Source organism: Felis catus, chromosome B3, assembly GCF_018350175.1.
Source record: "Felis catus isolate Fca126 chromosome B3, F.catus_Fca126_mat1.0, whole genome shotgun sequence".
NCBI lineage: Eukaryota > Metazoa > Chordata > Mammalia > Carnivora > Felidae > Felis > Felis catus.
This window is the reverse complement of record NC_058373.1, coordinates 108935235-108961307: the sequence shown is the minus strand read 5'-3', so window position 1 is coordinate 108961307 and position 26073 is coordinate 108935235. Positions and strand designations below refer to the sequence as shown.

The 26073-nt window shown below is 36.5% G+C and overlaps 1 long non-coding RNA gene across 1 annotated transcript in view; it reads right to left on the bottom strand.

The window, feature by feature from the left end:
• The window catches only part of LOC109500871, a 119417-nt gene extending 94710 nt beyond the window's left edge, over positions 1-24707 (bottom strand). Inside the window, exons 1-2 of the long non-coding RNA XR_006599670.1 lie at positions 23897-24707; positions 21551-21626 (exon numbers count right to left, since the gene is read on the bottom strand). This is a non-coding gene — a long non-coding RNA (uncharacterized LOC109500871). The remainder of the gene's footprint in view (positions 1-21550; positions 21627-23896) is intronic.
• Between the last annotated feature and the right edge of the window lie 1366 nt (positions 24708-26073).

Genomic DNA, 26073 nt, shown 5'->3' with positions numbered 1-26073 from the left:
TGTGTCATGGTGACTGGGGAGAGCAATTATCTGATAACCAAATAAATTGTATGTAACAAAATAAGCAAACCTAGCCACAGAACTGACTCAAGTAACAATATCAAGATAAGATATTCAAGTTAGGAGTTGTTCTGGTGCAGGTTAAGTACTTCCATGCCTCTTACTTAGAAATGTATTGTCCAATATAGTAGTCACTAGCCTCATGTGACTATTTAAACTTAAATAACACTTAAAAATTCAGTTCTTCAGTTACACTGGCCATGTTCTAAGTGCTCAATAAATTCAGGCAACTAGTAGCTCCTTTATTGGGCAGCACAGGTATAAAACATTTTCATCATTCAAAAAGTTCTATTAAATAGTACTGACCTAGAAATATGAATTGATCTCATCCTCAAGCCTAAACTAGCTTTTTCAGCCATAAATAAAAAAAACTCTACTACTCTCCTCTAGTCCTTTTCTTATAAATAATCAAAAAATTGAATATATATATGTGTGTGTGTGTGTGTGTGTGTGTATGTATGTGTATATATATATATATATATATATATATATATATATACACATAAAACAACTATATTCAGGCACTGTACAACAGGCAGTAAAAGAATGTACTACTTAAGGGCTGAGAAACTGAAGGTGAGATCTATAATTAGACAATGACCTGCCTGGGTGTAATATTCTGACCACAGCACAATGAGCCAGAGTCCAACTATAGCACGGCAGTCAGGCTGAGTTGAAGAGTCAGATGTCCAGACTTCCTGGAGGCTCAAGTCCCTGGAATATATGGGAAAGACACTGGAGGCACTCCTGGGTGGCTTAGTGGGTTAAGTGTTTGACTTTGGCTCAGGTCATGATCTTGCATTTTGTGAGTTTGAGCCTCACCTCAGGCTCTGTGCTGACAGCTGAGAGCCTGGAGCCTGCTTCAGATTCTGTGTCTCCCTCTCTCTCTGCCCCTCCCTCGCTCACACTCTGTCTTTCTCTATCTCAAAAATAAATACACATTAATAAAATTTAAAAAAAGACATTGTAGATAAAGCAACTGGACAAAGTGTTTCCTGTTGGGTTCTCAGCAATGCAGTGGATTCTGCATGGGCAGGGCAAGACGACACTGGGCTTGCCAGAATGCAGCTGCTGTGGAATTGAACCCAGCAAGTGTAGAAAACTTGTAAACATTATTTTTAAATGATGGGCATTCAGTTGAGACATCAGAAAATGCCCACCTTAAACAGCAACAGCAAGAATAATGGAAAACAAAATAATACTTACTCTACATCTGCCCTAATAAAGGCTAAACCATGTCCTGGCCAGACATACAGGGGAGACAGAGTTTAAATGTTGAATCCTATTAAGTTAGAAGGGCTTGGGAAAAGGAGTGAGCTTCTCAGAAGCTCCAATAGCAAAATATAAGATACAGCATACACAAGTTCAAAGTGCTCATCTGGAAACTGAACAGTGTACTAGAACACTAATCAACACTTTCTAGGAGAAGATAACAGATTCCATAACTTCTGAAATGTATCATTTACAATGTCACTTACAAAGTAAAAAATTAGTAGACATTTAAGGAATTGAAAACTGTGAGGTGCCTGAGTGGCTCAGTCAGTTAAGCTTCTACTTTGGCTCAGGTCATGATCTCACCGTTCCTGGGTTCGAGCCCCTTGTCAGTCTCTGTGCTGAAGCTCAGAGCCTGGGGCCTGCTTCAGATTCTGTGTTTCCCTCTCTCTCTGCCCCTCCCCTGCTTGATCTATGTCTCTCTTTCTCTCTCTCTCTCTCTCTCAAAAATAAAAATTAAGCAAATAAAATAAAATAAATTGAAAACTGTGATTTACAGTCAAGAAAATAAAAGGCAATCAATGAAACTGACTCTAGTGACCCAGATGTTGGATTAATCAAACAAAGACTTTAAAGCAACTATTATAAATAAATATGTTCAAGGAATGAAAGGCAAATACATTCAAAGAATTAAGGGGAAATACAGTTTAATATAGTTTAATGCACATCTTTTCATGATTTAGAAATTAAAATTGACTGGAACAACCAAAATAATTTTAAAAAAAAAAGCAAAGTTCACTTAAGACTTACCATAAAACTATAATAGTCAATACAATGTGGTATCAGTGTAAGAGTAGACATATAAATTGACAAAACAGAATAGATTGTCCAGAAATAAACCTACATATACATGGTCAATGGAATGGAAAATGTGCACATTCATGTAAATCCATGGGGAATGTATTTATTTTTTCCACAAAATATTTTGAACTGGTGATCTATGTTTAAAAAATTAACCTCAATGCTTTCCTCAAACTGCATAAAAATTTATCTGAAATGGATCACAGAGCTACATAAAAAGGCTATGGCTATAAGAATTCTTGGGAAAAAATAGAAGATTGTTGTAGAACAAAACAAACAAACCATGAAGAAAAAAACTATAAATTGCACTTCAGTCTAAAACTTTCTTTTTAAAAGACACCATTAATAAAATGAAAAGGAAAACCACAAAATAGGAGTAAAATATTCACAATACTTATCTCATCTTCAGGAGAGAACTATTTTCTAAAATTTATAAAATTTCTTAAACAGTAATGAATTGAGAGTCCAAATAAAAAATGTGGACCTGAAATTTTAATGGAGAATTCACAAAGGAAAATGGATAAATGGTCATTAAGCACATGAAAAGATAGTCATCATGGAAATGTAAATTAAAGCCACAATGAGAAACCTATGCAGAACCACGAAACAGTTTTAAAAAATGACAATATCTTGTTTCATTGGGGGTGTAGGACAATGAAAAAGTCTAGTACATTGCTGGTGGGATTAGAAAAGGGTACAGCCACTTTGAAAAAAAAATGGGCTTTTATTTTTTTTTGAGAGAGAGAGAGCTGAGGAGGGGCAGAGAGGGGGCAGGGGATAGAGGATCTGAAGTGGGTTCTGCACTGACACAGCGAGCCTGATGTGGGGCTCAAACTCATGAACCATGAGATCATGACCTGAGCAGAAGTCGGACGCTCAATGACTGAGCTACCCAGGTGCTCCTTGGGCAATTTTTAATAAAAGTCAGCACATACATACTCTGTGACCCAGCAATTTCACTTTAGATAGTTATCCAAGTGAAATAAAAGCATGTCAAAGAAAGGAAGAAAGGAAGAAAGGAAGGAAGGAAGGAAGGAAGGAAGGAAGGAAGGAAGGAAGGAAGGCCACCAAGCAAAATAAACAGAACATCAGTACACAAATATTTATAGCAGTTTTATTTATTCCTAACAGTCAAAAGGAGGAATTAACCCAACTGCCATCAACATGTGGACAGATTTGTTGGTTTGGTGGAAACATTTGTTACACATAAAGATGCAAGGGAATAGAACAGTAGAAAATTCCTAAGATCATGATGCACATCTCAAATCTATGAAAAGCAAAGCGAAAGGAAGGAAGATTTGGTTGAAGGGTCTCAAAGTATAGTGCAACTCTGAGAAAGTCTTGGATTACCCACTAGGAAGTACTGGCACAAAGATTGCCCATTGAGTAGGTCTTCATCAGAGCACAAACAGGCCCTAAAATATGAAGTGTGCCCAGTCATTGCTGGGACGGCCCGAGGAAAGCATGACTTCTCTCAAACAGTGGGGCACTAATGGCACTGCAGCTAGAGGCTGGCAGTTAACTGCCCTCCTTATGCTGTTTGTCTCTTAAGGGAATGCTGAGAAGCATACCTCTTAGCTTCCATGGTGGATAAATGATGATATAAAATAGATTACCCTTCAGCAAAAAAAAATGTGCTTGTATATGCAACATGGACATAACTTTGGAAAACAGAAACAAAGAAATGCATGGTTACTATTGCTAATTACAAAAGTATCAAATAACTACATGAAATGTTAGTGGATTTCTCATTTGTATATATTATACATAATTACTACCTATGCATTATTTCATTTGCCCATTTTAGCAACACTACAAGCATTTCTCCACAAAATTCATCTATGTTATTTTAATACCTGCATAATTTATTTATGCAATAATGTGTACCTAATATGCTCCAAAACTCAAAATAAAGGGTAAAAAATGTTTTTTACTATAAAAAGGATTAGAAACTAGTGGGGACATATTATTGGGCATTTAGTTCCCCAACTTTTTGAAATTATAATTAAGGTTTAAGGAACCATTATGCTTATATCTTCGTTGCTTGTTATTGTTTCCATAGGATAGGTCTAGAAGTGTAATCCCAGATATAGACATTTTTAAGTTTTGATATATATTTTTGAAATTGCTTTAAATTATACTAGAATAACTGGGTGTGTATTGTTATATATTCTGAACTTGGAGAAATCAACAATATTTTAAAAAATTTTTTGCTAATTTGTTAAAATAAAGAGCATTAGATATGGAAATTTTATTAACTTACGATTTTAACTTTTGTCAAAATTAATTTCAAATGTTCACTAACTATATTTCATTTTGTATGAAATATCTGCTTAAACTTTCACCTATTAGACTTTTTTGCTCTCTTAGAGTCTTACAGTTTTAATATCTTTATAATTTTATAGATTTTATATATTATACTTCAATGTTTTTATCATATACACTTCACTGTAGGACTTTCTTAAAACTATATTTTGTGTAGTTCATGTCCTTTGGGCATGAAAACAAACATGCATTTATTTCCTGACTCATAATTTAGTCATTACTTGGAACTGCTGTTTTTACAACAATTTACCCATAATTTTATCTAAATGCTTGTGCTTGCCATCATTTCAAATCTCTGGGGGTACTTTTATTGTACAGATCCCTGAATTTATGACTGCCACTCGAATCCCACTGGCACTTCAAACTTCATTTACTTAAAACTGTACTTATTTACTCATTTTCCCACATTCTTCTCTTTCTAAAAATCCTGTATTCTCTATCATCTCATATCCAATCAATCTCTGTAATATCCCTGAAAATTGTTCTGTCCTCTCTTGTTCTGCTACATTAATTCTGGCCTCCATTACTTTCTATGTAGACCTTAACTACCATAATGTTTCTACTTCTAATCTATACTTTTTCATACTGTTCTACTTATTTCTTTTTGGACTCATCCTCCTGATACAAACCTTAAATCATTACAGAAGGTGACGATCTCTTTGATTAGGTATTCACTGAAACTGGGAATACAGATACTGCAGCTTTGGAATCCAGGTGACAAGGTGTAGGGAAACAGGTTGTTACCATTTCTCCAAGGTACATGGTATGGCTCCAGAGTTTTGAATGGTGCATGAAATGTTTTGTCATTTTGTCAAGTCAAAAATTTTTGAAGGCTTAGAAAGAACCAGCAGACAACACCCCAGTGGAAAAGGAAATTGAATTTCCCAGTGAATGTGCTGGTAGTTAGGCAGCAGTGAGTTACTGTCTTCAACTGGCTTCTTAGGTGGTAAACATTTAGGATCCTCCCTGCCAAACACATATACTACTGCCATTTTTCCACTCACCAGGCCCCTCATTCAATGGAACTATCTTCCAAAGTTTACCAGACTATGCTCTAAAGTTGTTGGGGCCTAAAATTAATTAATCTTGTAATGATGTTGGTAGTTATTATAATGAAGTTTTGAATAAAGTATCAGTGTATAGAAATGAAGCCATAAATAAAAACATTAAGAAAAAACAGCTTCATCAAAGAGGTATAGTCAAAATGCAAATACACGTATCTGTTTAAGACGATGTGTTAACAAGGTACAATGGAAAGGGGTTGTCTAGTTTCTGTAGTGCAAAGAAATAAAAAAATTGAAGAAGCCAGAAGTATAGGCATATTTGTTGGCAGGACAGAGAGCACTGTAGAACCATGGCATGTGAGGTTTTGGTAAAGAACCTGGGTAGAGTAGATGAAGAAATCAGGAAGAGGAAGCTTTTGATCTAAATTTAATGTGCAAATCCAAATCTGTATGTGTGAGAACTTTTGGGGTACTTAAGAACCTGACATTTCTCAAGTAGACTATAGTTGGCTATATATAGGACATAAATCACAGAGTTGCCAAAGCGACATTGCCTCATTTATTATTAGGCATCATTGCATGAAATAAATAGATTTTAAAATGGTAAATGCACTTCTTTGGTGCTCTGGGTAATACAGTCTTTAATGTTAGTGGTCTAGACCAGTGCTGCCTAAAGTGTGGTCTGTGAATTGATAAAGGCCACTCTGTAACAGATAAGCAAAAAGATAAGTTACATGACTGAGTATAAGCATTTAGCCATTTTTATAGTAATTTGACATTACTGTGACATACAAGAACATGATCAGTGGATTTGACTTTTTGACTATCACCTAGACCAGTTCAGGTGTCGAATTCATGGTACGAAATTACATATGGTATAAGCTGCATACTACATGCCTTATAAGACAGTGTTGTGAGACAGAATGTTTTAAGGTAGCCTGTCATCTTTAATTCAAAAGATATAAGAATCTGCAAAAATATAAATATTTATGTTTATAAAATATTTTTAAATTATATACATTTTTGATCAATCACATTTTTTCTAAATTTAGTGTTTAGAACTACTGACTAAATTAAGGAAGTGAGTTTTTAATTATTTATTTTAAAACATAATTTATACATGGCAAACAACCTTTGGTGGACTCTGTCAAATAAAAAATATCCTTTTCCTAAAGTGGAAAAGTTACCAAAAAAATAATAAAAATGGAAATGATTCTGAAGAAATAAAGACAGAAAGAGTTCATCCAACTTACATTTAATAGGTTTTGTAAACATATCTGATGATTAAGTGAGAAAACCACAGTGTATTATTTGCAGGGATATACTGGCTAAATGAAGCAATAAAACCATCAAAACCTAAGTGGAATTTTCATACATACCATTACAAATAAATTCCCACAAAAAATAATTGGAAAGGAAGAATATTGAATTATAAAGTCAACAGAAAATATTTATGTTATATGTGAATATTAATAATCTAAAATATACTCTTTCAATGAACACATACAGTTTTTATAATTATTTTCATTTTTTATAATTTATATATGTTCTGATTATTTGAAAATGTAATTCTATGTGTGCTGAATCTAATAAAAATCAGGATTTTATATCATATGTTATTTTATTTTTATAGTAATACATTTTTATTATATGTTGCAGTTGTATGGGTCTACAATGAATATGAATAACAAAAAACCCCCAAAACTTGAAAACATCCAGAGATAGTTTAAGAAGCTCTTCTCTAGACAGCCTGTATTTAGTGTTTCTTGGACTTTATTGTATATAAGAATCATCTAGAGAATCTTGTTAAAATGTACATTCTGATTCAATGGATGTATAAAACCTGGTATTCTGCATTTCTACAAAGTTCCTAAATGATGCTAATGTTCCTCGTCCACGTATTACATTTTGAGTATTAAGCCATTATACTTCTCTTATATACTATCTCATTTTACTAACACAGAGAAGTTTGGGTATGCATTGATAAAAGAGTAGAACAGGAAGCCAACAAGAATACTAAACCCCCAGTAGATACAGTAGAAACAGAGATATCAGATATAAAATCTAGGACACATATGTAAAGTCACCCTACTATACAAAGGCACTGGGTAGTGATCAAAAGCAGGCAGAAACTGGAGAGGAGTCTTTCTTTAAGAGACAAGAAAGATAAGATCCTGGTTAGACTTATAAATTTAAAGCTTTTTGTCTGACTTATTTCACAATTTCCCAATGGCTTGAGGCATCGGAAAACTATTCAGGGCATCAGAAAACTGCAGGTTTGCAAGCTTCATATGTCTGAGGACAGCATTTGAGATTGGTAGAACAGATAAAAATTAGGAGGCTGACCATCATGAAAGGAAGGAGTCACATAGGTAGAAACTTCTGCATGTAAAATATAAAAGTCACCCAAATCCTCAGCTAATGACTAAACTGCAATTGCAGAGGAGACACCAGGGTCTGCTGAAAGCCAGTGACTTGAAGCAAAAAGAAGTGAACAGAGATTTCAATTGCTGCTATAAACAGGGAAGCCTGAGTTTGAAGTTTGAACCTAGCTAAGTTAATTGTCTGGTAGCATAAGAATTAATCTTAAGGGGAAAGTAACCAGATTCAGTTTCTACAGTATATCTATCATAATCATTAGTATCAACATAAAAAATATTAAACATGTGAGAGAACAGGAAAATTTGACTTATATGGAAATAAAACAGGCAGGATATCCAGTGTTAGACAAGATATAATAACCACAATGCACCCTATTTATCCCACAAATTAAAACTAACACCTTAGGGAAAAGTAATAAAATAACTAATAGAAGACTTTGACAGTGGGAAAAAGAAGTCAGATTGGCTGGGACCTTGAGACTCAGTGGATGACCTTATAAGTGAGGAATTTCTTTCTTTCCTTCACACACACACACACACACACACACACACACACGCACGCACGTGACCATACCAGACCTACTGCAGGCAAGCACTACAAAAGGCGTTGCATTCCACTCCCACAACATTGGGATTTTCAAAGATTATGGATATCAACCCTTTATCAGATATGTCATTTGCAAATACCTTCTCCCTTTCTGTAGGTTGCCTTTTAGTTTTGCTGATTGTTTCCTTCACTATGCAGCTTTTTATTTCACTCATATGTAGGATTTAAGAAACAAAATCAAATCCGAGACAGACAGATACCATATGATTCCACTCACATGTGGAATTTAAGAAACAAAACAGATGAACGTATGGGAAGAGAGAGAGAGAAGCTGCAAGAGACTCTTAAAAATAAGAGAACAAACTGAGGGTTCATGAGGGGAGGTATGTGGGTGAATGGGCTAGATGGGTGATGGGTAATAAGGCTAGCACTTGTGATGAGCTTTGGGTATTGTATGTAAGTAATGAATCATTAAATTCTACTCCTAAAACCAATATTGCATTGTATATTAACTAATTAGAATTTAAATAAAAATTTAAAAAGAGAAAAAAAGAAACAAAACAAATGAACATAGGAGGAAAAAAAGACAGAGAGGCAAACCAAGAAACATACTCCTAAACTAGAGAATAAACTGAGGGTTACTGGAGGAGTGTTGGGTGAGGTTATGGGTTAAATGGGCGATGGGGATTAAGGATGGCACTTGTTGTGATGAGTACTACATGTTGTACGTAAGGAATGAATCACTAAATTTTATACCTGAAACTAACATTACACTGTATGTTAATTAACTGGAATTTAAATAAAAACTTGAAGAAAATAAAAACCCAAAACAAAAATACCCAAAGACTGTGGGACAGAGTCTTGTCAATCATGAAATTCATCTTTAAATATAATGCTATAGATAGGTTAAAAGGAAAGCATTAGAAAAAACTTACTATGTAAATACTAATCAAAAGAAAGCTTCAGTGGCTTTATTAATATCAGATTAATGGACTTCAGGGCAAAGAAAATTATCAGGGTTAAATTTGTAAATTCGCCAAGAAGACAAAATAATCCTAAATGATCATGTACCAGATAAAGATATTCAAAATACATAAAATACACATATTTATGCAAAATACATAAAAAGTGATGTAACTGAAAGTAGAAATTAAAAATCCATCATAATTGGGGACTTGAATACTCTCTCTCAATTATCAATAGAACTAGTAGACAGAAAATCAAAAGATATAAAAACCTGAATATCATCTACCAACTGGGTCTAATAGACACTTAGAGAATATTCTGTACAATGTCAGTGCACATGGCGCATTCATTAAGTTGCAAATGGAGCATTCATCAAGACTGGGTCCCAAGTCATTAAATTAAATAATTTAAAAGCATAGAAATCACATGTAAGTATTTTCTCTGAGTAGAATAAAATAGAAATAACAAAACAATGACAAGAAAAATCTCCCCTCTCTTGTAATTTAAGCAACATATATCTAAATAATCCCTGAGTAAAAGAGGCAGTCTCAAGAGAAATTTTAACATGTATTGAAATCAGTGAAAACGAACATCCAGCATATAAAAATCTATGAAGTGCTGCTAACTCAATACTGAGAGGAAAAATTATAGCCTTAAACACTTACATTAGAAAAGAAAAGGGAAACATTTCAAATTAATGACCAAAGCCAGGGTTTGGTAAACATTTTCTATAAAGGACCAGATAGAGAATATATTTTTGCATTTCCAGCTACATAAAGTCTCAATCAAAAATTCTTTTTACTCGACACATCTCCAAAGGTAAGGGAATTAAAAGCAAAAATGAACTATTGGGACCTCATCAAGATAAAAAGCTTCTGCACTGCAAAGGAAACAATCAAAACTAAAAGGCAACTGACGGAATGGGAAAAGATATTTGCAAATGACATACCAGGTAAAGGGTTACTATCCAAAACCTATAAATAACTTACCAAACTCAACAGCCAAAAAACAAATAATCCAGTAAAGAAATGGGCAGAAGACATGGATAGACATTTTTCTAAAGAAGACATCCAGATGGCCAACAGACACATGAAAAGATGCTCAACATCACTCCTTATCAGGGAAATACAAATCAAAACCACACTAAGATACCACCTCACACCTGTCAGATTAGCTAAAATGAACAAATCAGAAGACTACAGATGCTGGTGAGGATGTGGAGAAACGAGAACACTCTTGCACTGTTGGTGGGAATGCAAACTGGTGAGGCTGCTCTGGAAAACAGTGTGGAGGATCCTCAAGAAATTAAAAATAGAACTACCCTACGACCCAGCAATAGCACTGCTAGGAATTTACCCAAGGGATACAGGAATGCTGATGCAGAGGGGCATATGTACCCCAATGTTTATAGCAGCACTTTCAACAATAGCCAAATTATGGAAAGAGCCTAAATGTCTATCAACTGACAAATGGATAAATAAGATGTGGTTTATATATACAATGGAATACTACTTGGCAATGAGAAATAATGAAATCCTGCCATTTGCAGCAATGTGAATGGAACTGGAGGGTATTATACTATGTGTAATAAGTCAGTCATAGAAAGACAGATGCCATATGTTTTCACTCATATGTGGATCTTGAGAAACTTAAGAGAAGATCATGGGGGAGTGGAAGGGGGAAAAAGGTTACAGAGAGGGAGGGAGGCAAACCGTAAGACAATACTGAGAACAGTATTAAATACTGAGAGCAAACTGAAGGTTGATGGGAGATGGGGAGAGGGGAAAGTGGATGATGGGTGTTGAGGAGGGCACTTGCTGGGGTGAGCACTGGGTGTTGACAATAAATTATATTAAAAAAATTCTTTTTTAACAATTCTAAAATGCAAAAAAAAAAGTCCTGCAGATCATATAAGATATCTGTTTCTTGTTTAAGGATAGAAAAAAAGAAGAGCAAAATAAATTCACAGTAAGCAGAAAGACAGGAAGAATAAACATAAGGCCAGAGATTATGAAATGGAAAATATAAAAACATTAGAAAGAATCACTCAAACCAAACTCTGGTTCTTTTGCAAGACTGACAAAGGGAAAATAAAAGGGAGAGAAGACCCAGATATCTCCACTGTCATGAATGAAATGAGGTATCACTACACTTGTCACAGACATTAAAAGGGTAAAAAGTTATTAAGAAATATTCCACATACATAAATTTGAAATGTCAATGAATTGGATCAATTCCACAAAAATTTCAAAAGCTAAATTCAAAATGATTTCAGGTTGAAATAGATAATCTGTGTAGTCCTACAGTTATTTAATCAGTAGCTAAAATCCTTCCAAAGAAAGAAATCACCTGGGCCCAGATGTTTTTGGCTGGCAAATTCTACTAACATTTTAAAAAGTAAATTGTTTCAACTACAATTCTACATAGCTTTTTCAGAAAGTAGAAGAGCATAAGAGTTCCTAACCAATTTTATGAAGCTATCATTACCCTCATACCAAAAGCAAAGACAATACAATACAAAGGAAACCGTAATCCAATATCTCTCATGAACATAATCCAACATTTTTTTCCACAAAATTTTAGGAAATAGAATCCAGCAATTAAAAGAAAAATTTGAGATCTATTCCAGGAACGCATGTCTGGTTCAATATTCAAACGTCAGTCAAAGTGATGTTGCCAAGACGGTAGAGTAGCAGATTCCAGCTTCCATTCTCCACCACCTGCCCCCTGACAAAGATCAACAATTAGACAGCTATCCACGAACAAAAACAGTTTTGGGAGACTCAGGAGTTCACTTAGGAAGCTCTGGAAACATACTTGAACAACAACATCGATAAAAAACAGAATAACCGTACAAAACGAAAAGGGAAAGCTTACTTGGGCATCATTCTATCCCCCATAGTCCAGCACTTCTTCAGTGCCAAGAGGGAATGCCCCAGCTAGTAGGAATTTCCACGGTACACCGTGGGAAGAGTCATGGTTCCCAGTCGCTGGATCTGCCAAGGACTCCACAGCTTTTGCTATTAGAGAAACCAACAGCCAGTACAGCCAATGCAGACCCCCTGTAGATTTCACTGACTTTGGTTCCACAGGTTTTTATGTTCCCAGATGCCATCCACCTGAGTCCTACCCTGCGCCCCTCCTCTATAACCCCACTGGAGCCTGGGATCTGCACCAGCAACCAGCCATAAATGTAAGGATGCAGCCTAGACTCCTGCAGCTGACCCCCACCACCATGTGCATACTCAGCTAGCCTCGCCAGCTGTGCACCTGCAAACCCCCATCCTGACTCCTGTCACCAGCCTCCACTGCTGTGCATGTGCTCATGGTGAGACTATGCAGCCACAGGAGTGCACATCAACAGCCAGGACCCCTGCAATTGCTTTATGGACCTGGATCCAGCCCTGTGTCCTCTCAGTGGCGGGTACCACTGGGCTCACCTGCAGCTAGCCACTCCAGCTGTACATCTCACATCTCCAAGCTGCAAATGGAAACCAAAAGAGAACAGGGGTAGCTATAATTCATACCAGACAAAATAGACTATAAGGCAAAAACTGTAACAAGAGACAAAGAAAGATCATATATAAATACAAAGTGATCAATTCATCAAGAGGATATATACACATAGTAATTGTAAATACATATGTACCCAACATCAGAGTTCCTAAATATATTAAGTACTAACAGATCTGAAGGGAGTAATAAACAACAATACAGTAATAGTAGGAGACTTCAATACTTTCAACAATGGATAGATTATCGAGGCAGAAAATCAGGAAGAAAATGTTGGATCTGAACGATATTTAAACCAAATCGGCTTCACAGATGTATATAGAGCATTCCACCCAATGTCAGCAGAATCCATATTCTTATCAAGTACAAATGGAATGTTCTCCAGGATAGATCATAAATGAGGTCATAAAACCAGTCTTAACAAATTTAAGAAGACTGAAATATCAAGAATCTCTTCTGAACACAAAGGTATGAAACTACAGATCAATAACAAGAAGAAAACCAGAAAATTCTCAAGTATGTGGAAATTAAACAACATACTCCTGAACAACCAAATTGTCAAAGATGAAATTAAAGGGAAATCAAAAAGTGTCAAATCAAATGAAAGTGGAAAAAAATACCAAAACTTATGAGCTATAGCAAAATCAGTTTTAAGAGGGAAGTTTATAGTGATAAATGGGCACACTTCAAAAAAAAAAAAAAGAAAAAAAGGAAAAAAGGAGATCTCAACAACCTAAGTTCATACCTCATGGATCTATACGAAAACATAAGCCAAATTAGCAGAAGGAAGAAAATAACATAGAAAGCAACTTCTTTTTACCCAATTTTTAAAATTTAAGAGTTTTGAAGAAGTTTACAAATTTAATTACATAACTAAAAGATTTTACTTATGTATAGAACTTTTATTTATAATTATTTCATGTCAATGCATAAATATACACAATAGTTCAATAAGAGGAGACCTTTTTATGTTCTACATTACTTTGCAATCATCTTGAATATTTGAACTTGGGTTCAAATAAAAGTATATATTTGATGCATTATTGGATCAGTAGTTTTAGACATATTTGTAATCTTTCAGGAAAAATGAATCCTCAAATTGATAATGGCATGTCTCTGTATGCTTGTTGACAGGATTTCTATTCACTGCTTTATTTGTTAGATGTAAGGACATGCATGTACCTTCAGACTCAAAAGGATGCACCAAACAAGTTTTTGGGCCCCTTTCATGAATTATACATTAACAGGCTTTCAGAAGTTTATAGGCATCTCTTCCACTTAAAAGGGAACAGGGGAGAGGATGAGCTAATTTGTAGAAGGCAGTATTTCTGGGTTCTCTACTGACTCCCTTTATGAAGTCATCCTTCTAAGCCTCTCTTTGGTTACACAATGTAGTGGTATATACTACACACAGTACTACTGAATACAAAGCTTAAAACCAAGAATTTTGTTTAAAAGATGTTTTTTGACTTCAGGGAAACTTAAGTCTGTTGTAGAAAATGAAAAGTTTTTAAAGATATATATCATTATTTCTATTTCCTGCAAGGTAGGGTGTAAGTTGTATAGCCCTGCTTAATGTACAAACAAATAATTCACAGGAAAGAGCAACAGAGCACATTTACAGAACTATACACATACAGGGTAATACATAAATATAAATCTGTATAGAAAAATGTATAACATTGCTTTTTTAAAAAATTGTATTTTCCTTGTCCCCATTCCAAACACCGAGTTTGATGCTAAGTGGTCTGTAGAGAGGGCCAGTTGCAGCTAAAAAAAAAAAAAAGCCTCACCAAGCCTGGCCTCTGCATGACTGACTATACCAGAAGGGAGCAGACTCATGGATGAAAGGGCATGAAGCACAGTGGGAAGGAAAGGAAAATATATGAGGCAAAATGAACAAAGATTAGGAGCATGAAGTGGAGGTCTTCTTCTTAGTACTGTACATTAACTCAAGTTTCAAAAAATCGTACAATCATCAGGGAAATACAAATCAAAACCATGATGAGATATCACGTCACACCTGTCAGAATGGCTAAAATTTACATAGGAAACAACAGATGTTGGTGAGGATGCAGAGAAAGGGGATCCCCCTTACATTTTTGGTGGGAATGCAAACTGGTACATCCACTCTGGAAAACAGTATGGAGGTTCCTCAAAAAGTTAAAAACAGAACTACCCTATGATCCAGCAATTACACTACTATGTATTTACCCAAAGGATACACAAATGCTGATTTGAAGGGGCACATGTCCCTCAATGTTTATAGCAGCACTATCCACAATAGCCAAATTATGGAAAAAGCCCAAACATCCATCAACTGATGAATGGATAAAAGAGATGTGGTATATATGTACAATGGAATATTACCTAGCCATCAAAAAGAATAAAATATTGCCATTTGCAATGATGTGGATGGCACTAGAGTATATTAAGCTAAGCGAAATGAGTCGGTCAGAGAAAGACAAACACCATATGATTTCACTCATATGTGGGGCTTAAGAAACAAAACAGATGGATATAGGGCAATGGAAAAAAAAAGAGAAGGCGGCAAACCATAAGAGACTCTTAACTATAGAGAACAAACAAGGTTGCTGAAGGGGAGGTTGGGGGGAATGGGCTAAATGAGTGATGGGCATTAAGCATCATTTTGCCTCAAAGATTTTCCTTTCCTTCCCACTGTGCTTCATGTCCTTTTGTCCATGAGTCTGCTCCTTTCTGGTGTTAATTAGTCACATAGAGGCCAGGCTTGGTGAGACTTTTTTTTTTTTTTTTTTAAGTTGCAACTGGCCCTCTCTGCAGACCACTTAGCATATTATGATGAGCACTGGGTGTTATATGTAAGTGATGAATAACTAAATTCTACTCACTAAATTAACTATAGTTAACTATAATTTAAATTAAAACTTCAAAAAATAATAAAAAATAATAAAAGAAAATCCTATAATCCAGGATGAAGTCTCTGAATTCTGTGAATAGGCAACCATAGATTCAATCAGGAAACTGCATGAGAAAGTAACCAGTGCTGTATTACTTATTGCCTTGGAAGTTACAGATGCTTAAATTCTCAGCATAATACAGAGACCAATGATCTCAGCCTAACCCAGAAAACTTTCACAAAGGCATAATAGTTCAGTAGTACTTTATCTTCTCTGGTCTCTTCCCTAGTCCCTGTCCCATCATATCACCATCTTATTCAGAGTTTTATTTATTAAAAACAAATATTAAATCCTCCTATATACTATGAACTTGACTAAGTGGTGGGGACACAATTGGGAGCAAAAAAATTGTGAGCTCCATGCTTTCATGGAGATTACAGGAGAAAGAGAGGGGTTTATTTTAAAAATATTTTTCATAAATAATTACAACTTAAAATTGTTTAGAAGGAAGAACATTATTCTATGGGGATGAAATACATGGACCCTGGTCTAGACTGTAGACCCTGGTCTAGATAGGTGACTAGAGGCTCTGAGATCTGTGGATGAATAAGAAATGATGAGGTGGGAACTGATGGGGAAAGATTTAAGTAAAATATGTTAAGGTTCTGTGGGAGGAGGGCATATGGTTCACTGAAGACCTGAGAAAGACCAATCAGGTTGGAGAAAAGAGATATGAACTAAAATTGGCAGGTGCACCTGAGTGATTCAGTCAGTTAAGCATCAAGACTCTTGATTTTGGCTCAGGTCATGATCTCACGGTTCATGAGATTGAGCCTGGCAGTATGCTTTGCACTGGGCATGGAGCCTACTTAAGATTCTCTCTCCCCCTCTCCCTCTGCTCCTCCTCTGCTCACATACACTCTCTCTCTCAAAAAAACCAAAAACCAAAAACCAAAACCAAACCAAAAACAAAAAAACTGGTACAAGATGAGAAATAGCCACTCGCCATATCATCAGACCATTTTGACCTTTGCTAAGGAGTTAGGTTCTTATCTTAAGATCAGTGAGCAGTTGTTGGAGCACCTGGGTGGCTCAGTCAGTTGAGCGTCTGACTCTCGATTTCAGCCCAGTCACGGTTTGTGAGATGGAGGCTTACATTGGGCTCCACGCTAGGTGTATGAAGCCTGTTTGTGATTCTCTCTATCCCTCTCTCTCTGCCCCTTCCCTGCTTGTGCTCTTTTCTCTCAAAATAAATAAATAAACATTTTTAAAAAAGACCAATGGGCAGTTCATGAGATGTTTTCTGTAGGTAAGGTATGCAACACAATTATGATTTCTGTTCTGAAAAGATCACATCTGTTATAATTCAGAATGAATCGTGATGGAGAGGGTTGTCAGAGTGAAAAATTAAATACCAGTTTGGCTCTTGCAATAGTCTCAGCAAGAGATGATAAGTTCAGGACTAGGCAGGCAGTAGAAGGAACCAAGTGAAATGGATTTGGAGTTATTTGGAGATTAGACTTGACATGCTTTAGTATTAGGTTGGTTGATTATAGCTGATGAGGGAGAGAGAAATAGTATAAATTCCCTCCAGATTTCTGATTTTTACTGGGATAGATGGTAGAGTCACTAATATAAAGAACACTTAGATTTGGGGTGGAGGAAAATCATGACATCTATATTAGGTAATTTGAATTTGAGGTAATTATATGACATTCAGTAAGAGATATTAGAGAGCTGTTAGGGAGATGAATGAAGGTATACTTTGGGAACTTAATATAATGAAGGTGTTTCTTTTTTTTTTAATTTTTTTTTAATGTTTATTTATTTTTTTGGGACAGAGACAGACAGAGCATGAATGGGGGAGGGTCAGAGAGAGAGGGAGACACAGAATCTGAAACAGGCTCCAGGCTCTGAGCTGTCAGCACAGAGCCCGACGCGGGGCTCGAACTCATGGACCGCGAGATCATGACCTGGGCTGAAGTCCGACGCTTAACCGACTGAGCCACCCAGGCGCCCCTAATGAAGGTGTTTCGAACCATGGAGAACATTGCTAAGGAGACTGGATTGAATGAGACAAGAAGGCAGACAAGTACCATCTTTGAGGCACTCCAGCATTTGACGCTTAGGTAGAGGAGGACAGGCCTGCAAAGAAAACTACAAAGGTCGGGGGGTTATGAAATAAAGAAGGGAATCTAGGACAGTGTGGGGTCATGAAAGTCAAGAGAAGAGAAGAGAGAGTTTCAGAAAGGAAAGAGCAATCAGCAGTGTCAAATACCCTGGACAAAAGAGGTACAATGAGGAATTCTTTAAACTAGCCTTTTGTGGGGCGCCTGGGTGGCGCAGTCGGTTAAGCGTCCGACTTCAGCCAGGTCACGATCTCACGGTCTGTGAGTTCGAGCCCCGCGTCAGGCTTGGGCTGATGGCTCGGAGCCTGGAGCCTGTTTCCGATTCTGTGTCTCCCTCTCTCTCTGCCCCTCCCCCGTTCATGCTCTGTCTCTCTCTGTCCCAAAAATAAATAAACGTTGAAAAAAAAATTAAAAAAAAATAAACTAGCCTTTTGAGGAGTATGGAAGCCATCAGGGGCCTACTGAAAGAACTGCTTTGGTGGACTGATAGAAGGGTGGGTTGGGCAATGAGTATAAAATAAGAAAATGAGAGAAAATATGTTCATCTGTCTCTTTTAGAGTCTGTGAAGGGAAGATTACTGAGGCGCTACTAGGAGAAAGATTTGCGCTCAAAGGAAGGTTTGTCTGTGAGAACTGAACATTTTAAAAGTGGCCATCAAAAGACAGAAGGAAGAGTGAGGCAAAGTTCCTGAGGAGTTCAGAAGGGGTCAGAACCAAAGCACCAGGGGAAGAAATGGATTCAGAGAGAAGGAATGACACTCAATTGACGAAATAGGAAAAAGGGAAGAGATGATGTGTACAGATGTGGGCAATCTGTTGGTTTGGAGGCAGTAAGCCGACAAAGTTTCCATTTGATACCTTCAATTTTTCATGTAATGTATGAGCTGAGGCCATCCAGGAATGAGGAAGGAGTAGGGAAAGGGTACATAATTTTGAAAAGAATCAAGAAGGACACCATTGTAGAGAGTGGGACAGTGAGTTGGTACAGACAACACGGTAGAGTTGCATGGCATTACCAAGCGTTTGTCTGAGACCAACAACTGTGACTTTAAAAACATGCTAGTCACTCTGTTTTGAGAATTTCTTAAGAGAGAACTAATCTCATTCTCTGATAGACCATTGGTATACCCTCCAAACACTAAGCCAAAGGCATACTACGCTTTGGTCTTGCCCTTATCTCTTCTCACACATCTTTATTCTCTCCTTTTCCAGTTTTAGTTGCTTTCCATGGCCATTCTCTTGTCTCCTCACTCCTAAAAGAAACAATAGGAATGCCATTGGGCAAAATGTCATTTTGAGAAGGGTATTTTCATTTAACAAGATAACATCAGAGCAGACAAGAGAGGCAGGGAGGAGGACCCAAATGTCTTCCCATCTGATTTCAACCAAGTTCAGTTTAAAAGTTAGGTCTCCCTATGCTTAATATCCAGTTTCTGCAGCACCACAGCTCTGCAGCATTTGAAAAGTAAGCTTGTAAAAAATCCTGCAACAAAACAGGGAAAATGCAAAACCAAAACAACAACAACAACAACAACAACAAAAACAACCAAGCAAAAAATATTTAGAATTATATAAAATTCCCATTTGATTCTAAGTTATAAAATATAGTCAATTGGCCACAACCAAGCATTCTGGTCCATATCTTTGGCCTTTGAAAAGATTTTAGGGAGTGTTTGATTTTGCATCTCTTCTCTTAAGTGCCACAATCAGAGAAAAGCAAAGGGAATGGAAAGAACGTTCTTACTTCTGAGATTCACATCACTTTTAAAAAACTTTTTAAAAATGCACTTAAAATTAAGGCTTTAAAATAAGTTACTTGTATATATGAAAGATTATATGCAACACATATAGTACAAGGAACTTAATAACTCAACATTTGTGAATCTACCACCAGCTAAAAGACCATATTGTTCTGACTTTTCCACTACCATCTCTGAAGATATCTTCAGAGAAAAAGAAAAAATTAAAAAAAAACCCAGAAATTATCTCAGACTAGCTACTATCCACATGAAGGTGACCTCAATTACCAAGGAAACACTCAGCTTAACCTCCAAAATAATATGGCAGCCTTCTTAAATTATAAGCCTGAGACATAGCCATGGGAGAAGAACCAGCTTCAAAAAATGGGCCCCCTGAACCTCCAGAAAGCACTTAGGTGCTTAGCCCCACCATTTTTCAGACCTTAAACAACTTGGTAAAATATAAATTTCACGTGAGACTCAACAGAAACTGTCCCTTGATACTGGTCCTGCTGAAAGAGGCCAGAATGAAAACCCTGGGTTAGTGACTTTAACATCCACTCTATAAGAATGCCGTTTTTACTTCTCCCCAAACAATGGCATATCCTCTTGCATATAAAATGAGAAAAAAAAACCATGTCAGAATTTAATAAAAATTTATCTTTCTCTACCTATACACAATTCTAAATGGAATAAAACAACAAGCTTACTCTGGCGAATGGTACTTAAGCCCTTCAGAGATGTTAACCCCAAAGTCTTTATATGCCAACTTCCAAAAGAAAAGTGTGTATTTTGGCTGCCCATGTAGGGCTGAGTCATTGAGCCCCAAATTAAAACATGCCTCAGGCAACAAGAACATTTCTATGTTGCTACTTTCTCTTCAGTGCTTCACTGTAATGTGGGATATGTCAAAAGCTTCCTGAATATCCAGTCTGCAAGTTTCAACTAAATAATTAATACCATCAAAGTGAGGTTTATTTTCTCTCCAGTAATTCCTCTACAGTCTGACTTTTTGCCAGTCTGCAGTGTTCCTCACAGCTTGAGGAAGCTGGAAGGTGAGATAATGGTCATGTTCATGCAATACAAGATTGTCTTGGAATTCCAAGGAGCATGTAGTGGACACTAAGATTTTATCAAGATTCCCTGTGAACAGTAAATCAATGTATAAATGTTAGATATTAATCCTGTTTACAAAAACTTGAACACTGAAAAGATTACATCTCTTCCATATTTCACTCCTTTGAAAAAAATTTAAACCTTTCTCTGAATAGGAAAACAAATATAATGTAATGATTGCCATAGAAAATGCTCTGGGTGAGAATTTAGAAGATGAAGATTCATGTGAGAAAAGCAGTTTTCTTCACTGGTAGAATGGGGATAATAACTCCTATTTGAGTGATTCTAGGGTCATGCTGTATACCTCAAAAAAGATCACATGGTATCTTAGATCACCAAATAATAAGTTGAAAACAATTTTTTCAAATGTAATCACATTTATGAAAAAATAAACAGGAACCAGGAATTAATATTAAATATTTATGCATAGAAAAAATATGTGCATATGTGTTTATATGTATCTGTACACACACACACACACACATACACACACTACAAATATTCTGGTAGAGGCTGTGTATTAGTGTTCTACAAAGAGAAAGGGAATAATAGATAGATAGATAGATAGATAGATAGATAGATAGATAGATAGATGACAGATAGACAGATGAGGCTGAGAAGTCATGATCTGCCAATGAGCAAGCTGGAGATCTGGGAAAGCTGGTGGTATAATGCCAGTTCAAGACCTGAGAAACAGAGGAGCCAATGGCCATCTGGACTGATGTTCCAGATCAAGCAGGCAGGCAGAATGGGAACAAATCATCCTTTCCCCTTCTTTTTGTTCCATTCAGGCCCTCAGCAGATTGGATGATACTCACCCACAGTGGAGGCGGGGCAGTCTACTTTACTGAATCCACCAATTCAGATGAGCGGGGAACACCTTCATGGACATACCTGGAAATAATGTTTTATATGAGAACATATTCTCTTGTTCTCATCTGCTCCTTCCCTCATTTTTGGTGACTTTAACAACCAGATCTCTTTACTTAAACTTCGTTTGGTTTCACTTCCGATCCTTTCTGTCTGCTTGCAACTGAGTTAGGGGTTGGCCATCACCTCAAACAATTGTACTTCCCAGTTACTGAATTTTGCAGGCTTCCCTTTCACCCACCTCAAAATGTCTGCATTTAAAAAAAATTTTTTGACTACCAAATCAGCTTTTATTTAATAACATTTAGTTTTTTAAGTTTTTATTTAAATTCTAGTTAACATATAGTATAATATTAGCTTCAAGTGTATAATATAATGATTCAACACTTACATTCAACACCTGGTGTTCATCACAAGTGCACTCCTTAATTCTCATTAGTTATTTAATCCATCCCCCCACCAACCTCCCCTCTGGTAACCATCAGTTTGTTCTCTATAGTTTAGAGTCTGTTTCTTGGTTTGCATTTTTGTACACTCTCTCGTCCTTGCCAAGGCAAACTATATAATTATGGGATTATATAATTATATAATTATGGGATTATAATTTATGGGATTAACTTTAGTCTTCTTAGACTCTATTACAACTTCATTCCCTCCTTCTCCAGATTTCCTTGACTTTCATGGACATTCTCTTGTGTCTCACTCCTAAAAAATGTCCCCTTTGACTCTGCTTCCCATTCAAAATACTCTCTTATCCTAAATTCCAGATGCCACAAAAAGTTATCTCTGTTCACTTTCTCCTTCTTTTGTTTTTTACTCCCCAACCCACAGAAGTTTGAATTTGGTTGTCATATTGTCTATGAATCTTCTTTGCCAATGGTCACCAGTGCCTATGAATCACCAGGACCAAGTCCTCCACCTGACTTGGTTTCACGACAGCCTGGACCACAGCCTAGTGATTGTTTTATTTTCTTTCTTTGGACAACCTCATCCACTACTACAATGTCAACACTTACATTCTATGCAGGGGACTCTCATATCTAAATCTCAAACTACTAACCACTGATACTATTTCTTCAGTGTTACTGACATCTGGTTCTTCCCTCATCCCTATTGTCACTGTACTCAGTTGAGGTTCCATCAGTTCTTGTCAGGACTACTGCAGTAGCCTCTAAACAGATCTCTCTGTTCCCAATAGAGTCAACAAGCATTATCTTTCTAAAGCTGTGATTATGACACCCCTCTTCCCAAAACATTACTAGTATTTCCTAAAAATTTATTTAAAATTTCCATAAAATTAAAGTCCAGATTATTTTACATGCTATTTAAGGCCACCCCCTTCATTTGTATCATACACCTATTAAAATATCCCCTTCTCCCACTCCCACCTCCACCCTCAAACCAGAATACTATTTGTCATTTCCCAAATTTTCTAGTCTCTGGGCCTTTCATTGCTCCTATTGTACCTTCTGTTGGAATATGCCTGCCTGATTTATTCTTTACATCCAGATCCAAGTTTGACTATGATCCCCTTAAATGGTCCTCTCATTGCCCCAATTGAGTTTTATTTCTGTTCTGTGTTTGTAGGACACTTTTACCAAGTAGGCAAAATTATGATCTGAATTTAATATTGTGTATATGTTGGCTTTCTTCACCAGATTCTCATGTCCCTAAAAGAATATCTTAGTGAACATTAAATTCCTCCCTAGTATACATATTTTGTACAAAACAGGAGTTTGTGAAATATATTTGGATTTGAAACGTTATTCATGGGAAGATTTTTTGGTATCCCTAAGTAGCACCACCAAATGACCTTAGTTACAGTAATGGTCTATTCATATGTGTATAGAAATGCTAAAAGCTGAATTAAAACTCTTTGTGGTCATGGTACATCAAAATACCCTTAATTTACAAAGTCATTTAGTTTTTCAGGTGCACATTAGCAATGCCGTTATTTTAGTAATTGCTCAAGAATATTTGTTGACCAAATGTCAAATGAACATACTGCCAGAGAGATTATTTTTTGAAAGTAAAAAATTATATTGCCTAAGAGAGGATTAAAAGGAAACTTTTCAGCCCAAGTTCTAGAACAGGCAGCTCTCCTTTGACACCTGACTAATAAAGTGCCTCAGGGCTGGCTTCCAAGAGCAGTTTCCCTTATCCCACAAGGCAGCTACTCTCCAGAGAATAGCTTCATTTTTCTCACAGCTGTCATCTTTTAACCTTATTTTTAAAATCAGATCTATGAAAACAAAACAAAATGAAACAAAACAAAACAAAACAAAACAACACACCTGCCTTTCTCACAGGTGCATAGGGGCAGGCTTTACTCAGAGCCAACAGAAATGGCTTCCCTAGTGCCATCGTTTCACATAGATTAGCCAAGACCGCCGAGTGGTGCCCTCACCATTCAGGTACCATTTAATCCAGAGTGTGCATTTAAGAGCCAGGCCATTGTAACAATCACTGTTTGTGACATCTCACATCAGCCCAATTACCAGGTTGGAAATGCACCATATTTTGAATTTCTGGTTAAGTCCAAGTTGTTTTCTTCCAAACAGATACTGCTTGACATCAAGAAAACATTTCATTAGCAGTAAGAATGAATTTCATTTTTTCTTCTATTTTCATCTTTTTGAAGAATTCTTCTTTGAATGAAAATGCTAGCAAACTTGACTTTTACTTCAACTCATTGTCACTTTATTTCTCTAAGTATCCAGTGAATAGGAACAGAGAGCAAGCAATACAAATGGCATCCACTTTTTGTTTTGAAGAACACTCTCATTTTGGCTTCCAAGAAACTTCTTCTCCAATAGCCCAAAGTATTGGCCTACATGGGTAGATATGAAATCACCAAAGTCACCCATGACAAGATTTACCTATTTTACAACTAAGAGGCTTTTTTTTCTTTCTCTCAAGAATCTGTATATGTGTAGTTTTATATACATGTATATGTACACCCACATTAAAACATTCACACTATTTCATATTAAATTTCAAATAAACTACATTAAAATAAGACAAAATTATTGATCTAATCTACTCTATTTTTAATTCTTCTCACAGCCCTCATTATTCACTGAAGATCTTTATAAATCAGAGAGGAGGCAGTACAAAATAGTATTTAAAAACAGACTCGGGGGCACCTGGGTGGCTCACTTGGTTGAATGTCTGACTTCAGCTCAGATCATGATCTTAAGGTTAGTAAGTTTGAGCCCCACATCAGGCTCGCTGCTGTCAGTTCAGAGCCCACTTCAGATCCTCTGTCCTCCTCTCTCTGCACTTCCCCGACTTGCACTCTCTCAAAAATAAATAGACATTAAAAAACAAGTCTTAAAAGTTAGATTTAGGTTAAAACTGTGGTTATGACACTCTTTATCTCTAAGGTCTTGGAAATATTACCTTGGACATCTGCCTTTTCAGAATCAATTGACTGATTTGTACGAGAAGGATAATTTTACTTGCTGTGTGGCATTTTTGTGAACATTATGTGGTAACACATGTAAAACATTTAACATTAAGACTGGAACACAGGAGGCGGGGTGCCTGGGTGACCCAGTCGGTTAAGCCTCAGACTCTTGATTTCAGCTCAGGCCATGATCCCAGGATCGTAGGATTCAGCCCTGCATTGGGCTCCACACTGGGCATGGAGCCTGCTTAAGATTCATTCATTCTCATTCTCTCCCTCTCTCTCACTCTCTCTCCCCCTGCCCCTCTCCCCTCCTTGAGCACAGTCTCTCTCTCTCTAAAAAAAAAAAAAAGAAAAGAAAAGAAATGAAAAAGAAAAAAAAGACTAGAACCCAGGGGCAGCCAGAAAATGTAAATGACAGTGATTAAGCAAAGTGTTGTCATGGGGAATTGAAAAACTGATGTATAACATGCATCCAGTATGGATGGAATCTCCATCCTAGTCCCAACTATGTTCTCACTGCATGGGATCCTCAATTCCTGGAGTGGACTGACCAATAGCAGAATAGCAGCTTTGCTTTGATCATTAGGATCATTGACACTCAAGGTTGTAAAAGACCTTAATGATCATCTAGCTCAAACACCTACTCATCCTCTTCTATATAAACATCAAGTAAACTCTTCTTAATTAAAGAACTGTCATGCAATCAATATAGTTTGGTTTTATTTTGTGACAGATCATGAAGCAACCTACGAATCACTTCTGATTTATTATTTTCCAGCACCTCTGTCTTCCAAACAACAGCTAGTCCTATTAGCTATACCTCCAAAATACACTAATAACCTATACTTTTCTCATCACTTCTGCTGCCATCACCCTAAACAAAGCCCAAATCATCTCTTGTCTGTGTTCCGGCAACAGCCCTCTAAATAATCTTTCTGCTTTTAGACTCCCTACAGTTTCTTTACCATACAGAAGCCAGCGTGATATTTTTAGAAAATAATTCAGAACATGGCAAACTCTGAACTGCAAACTCCTTATGACTGTCTGTGGTGCTTAGAA